The sequence below is a fragment of the Anopheles coustani genome (assembly GCF_943734705.1).
Source record: "Anopheles coustani chromosome X unlocalized genomic scaffold, idAnoCousDA_361_x.2 X_unloc_11, whole genome shotgun sequence".
NCBI lineage: Eukaryota > Metazoa > Arthropoda > Insecta > Diptera > Culicidae > Anopheles > Anopheles coustani.
Genome location: NW_026525060.1, coordinates 342,501 through 345,917, shown reverse-complemented (window position 1 = coordinate 345,917; position 3,417 = coordinate 342,501). Strand labels below are relative to the sequence as shown.

Here is a 3,417-nt window from a genome sequence, read left to right as displayed (position 1 = left end):
TGTTCGATCAGCAATGGTCGGATGCCCCGTCGTAGTCCAACTATGACAATCAAAGTCAAGACCTCCGGGTTGAGACTTTCTAAGAGTACAAGCATAAAGGAACACGGACCAAGCCGTACCGAGAGAATCGGTACTAGAGCCCTTGTGGTTCTACATTGAGAGAGCCCTCGTGGTTCTCATTAGGGGCTTTATGCAAGAAGTACTCAATACTGTGGTGTGAAGTATAAAGTATAGAGTCCTCCACTGGTCCACGCTGCTCCGGCGGTCCTGGGTAAGATAGTTCATTCTAGCTTGCCCTATGTGGAAGAGGACTCAATACCCTACCTGTTGAGCTTGAAACAAAGTCATCACTTGGGCATGCTCATATTGCCATACACAATTACATTATATTCGAATGAGCATGCAAGCGACCCTATATAGACCGAACCAAAACGATAGATACCGCCGTAGTTCACCCCCACCAAGTGATGACTTCAGTATGGCTAGTGTGTGAAGTATAAAGTATAGTCCTCCCCTGGTCCACACTGCTTCGGCGGTCCTGGGTAAGATAGTTAGTTCTAGCTTGCCCTATGTGGAAGAGGACACCATACTTAATACTTAGAGTACAAGCATAAAGGAACACGGACCAAGCCGTACCGAGAGAATCGGTACTAGAGCCCTCGTGGTTCTACATTGAGAGAGCCCTCGTGGTTCTCATTAGGGGCTTTATGCAAGTCGTACTCAATACTGTGGTGTGAAGTATAAAGTATAGAGTCCTCCACTGGTCCACGCTGCTCCGGCGGTCCTGGGTAAGATAGTTCATTCTAGCTTGCCCTATGTGGAAGAGGACTCAATACCCTACCTGTTGAGCTTGAAACAAAGTCATCACTTGGGCATGCTCATATTGCCATACAATATTCCATTATCTACTAATGAGCATGCAGCTATATGATTATAACCTGTAAACGATTACCCCGCCGTAGTTCAGCGCTTCAACCAAGTGATGACTTCAGTATGGCTAGTGTGTGAAGTATAAAGTATAGTCCTCCCCTGGTCCACACTGCTTCGGCGGTCCCGGGTAAGATAGTTAGTTCTAGCTTGCCCTATGTGGAAGAGGACACCATACTTAATACTGTGGTGTAATGAACAAAGTATAGTCCTCCACTGGTCCACGCTGCTTCGGCGGTCCTGGGTAAGATAGTTAGTTCTAGCTTGCCCTATGTGGAAGAGGGCATACAAGACAAAGTATAGTTCTCCCCTGGTCCACGCTGCTTCGGCGGTCCTGGGTAAGATAGTTAATTCTAGCTTGCCCTATGTGGAAGAGAGCATACATGAACCAAGAACGAAGGTTATGATCGAGGAATGATTCGACAACTAACCGATGGTATGAAATGTGAAGAATTCAAGCAAGCACACAATCAAGTCATCACTTGGGCATGCTCGATAGCCAACCCTATGACATTAACCTAGTAGAGCATGCGAAAACCAATATATATGTAAACGATGCCCCTCCCTAGTTCAGCGCTTCAACCAAGTGATGATTTCAGAATGGCTAAATCAAATCGGTTCAAAACATACCATCGGTACCCTATTGAAACACACAAGTCGATATCAAACCTCATGATTGTGTAGTCCTCCACTGGTCCACACTGCTCCGGCGGTCCTGGGTAAGAAAGTTCATTCTAGCTTGCCCTATGTGGAAGAGGGCACATTACTCAATACTGTGGTGTTATGAACAAAGTATAGTCCTCCACTGGTCCACGCTGCTTCGGCGGTCCTGGGTAAGATAGTTAGTTCTAGCTTGCCCTATGTGGAAGAGGGCATACAAGACAAAGTATAGTTCTCCCCTGGTCCACGCTGCTTCGGCGGTCCTGGGTAAGATAGTTAATTCTAGCTTGCCCTATGTGGAAGAGAGCATACATGAACCAAGAACGAAGGTTATGATCGAGGAATGATTCGACAACTAACCGATGGTATGAAATGTGAAGAATTCAAGCAAGCACACAATCAAGTCATCACTTGGGCATGCTCGATAGCCAACCTCATGACATTAACCTAGTAGAGCATGCGAAAACCAATATATATGTAAACGATGCCTCCCTAGTTCAGCGCTTCAACCAAGTGATGACTTCAGAATGGCTAAATCAAATCGGTTCAAACCATACCATCGGTACCCTATTGAAACACACAAGTCGATATCAAACCTCATGATTGTGTAGTCCTCCACTGGTCCACGCCGCTTCGGCCGTCCTGGGTAAAATGGAACATTCCAGCTTGCCCTATGTGGAAGAGGGCACATTACTCAATACTGTGGTGTGAAGTATAAAGTTCAGTTCTCCCCTGGTCCACGCTGCTTCGGCGGTCCTGGGTAAGATAGTTCATTCTAGCTTGCCCTATGTGGAAGAGGACACTTAATACTTCGTCTCTAAGCGGCGGCTTGACTCCTCCCTACGGGGAACGGGTTTACGCGCACAGCGGCGGCTTACGCACTATGGCAGTCATGGATGCCTTACGTTTCTATGAAAAGTGTGTTCCTCCCCTGGTCCACGCTGCTTCGGCAGTCCTGGGTAAGATAGTTAGTTCTAGCTTGCCCTATGTGGAAGAGGACACGAAGACTTACTGTGGTGTGAAGCATAAAGTTCAGTTCTCCCCTGGTCCACGCCGCTTCGGCCGTCCTGGGTAAAATGGATTCATCCAGCTTGCCCTATGTGGAATGAGGACACTTTATGTTTCGTCTCTAAGCGGCGGCTTGCTTCTCCCTACGGGGAACGGGTATACGCGCACAGCGGCGGCTTACGTTATGGCAGTCATGGATGCCTTACGTTTCCATGAAAAGTGTGTTCCTCCCCTGGTCCACGCTGCTTCGGCAGTCCTGGGTAAGATAGTTAGTTCTAGCTTGCCCTATGTGGAAGAGGACACGTAGACTTACTGTGGTGTGAAGTATAAGGTTCAGTTCTCCCCTGGTCCACGCCGCTTCGGCCGTCCTGGGTAAAATGGATTCATCCAGCTTGCCCTATGTGGAATGAGGACACTTTATGCTTCGTCTCTAAGCGGCGGCTTGCTCCTCCCTACGGGGAACGGGTATACGCGCACAGCGGCGGCTTACGCAAGTTAGTCACCCTCGGCAGTGGATCACTCGGCTCATGGATCGATGAAGACCGCAGCTAACTGCGCGTCATAATGTGAACTGCAGGACACATGAACATTGATAAGTTGAACGCATATTGCACGTCGTGGGAACCTACCATGATGTACAGATGACTGAGCGCTTATATTTGAGAAATGTATCGCATACATTTAACTACGCCGTGACACCCGTCACGAGACGTGCACCATGATGTTAACTAGGGTCGCGACGACCCGCTAGCATTAAAGAACCCGTGGTTTACAATATACTGGCATTGGAATTCGAAGTATTTAGAGCGTCCGTGTTCCCGC

General features: G+C 48.1%; 1 non-coding gene across 1 annotated transcript; it reads left to right on the top strand.

Moving 5' to 3' along the window:
• The first annotated feature begins 3,095 nt into the window (after positions 1-3,095).
• Positions 3,096-3,250, top strand: LOC131269928 (5.8S ribosomal RNA). The gene has a single exon (XR_009179086.1). It is a non-coding gene; the product is annotated as a 5.8S ribosomal RNA (ribosomal RNA).
• Positions 3,251-3,417: the final 167 nt, after the last annotated feature.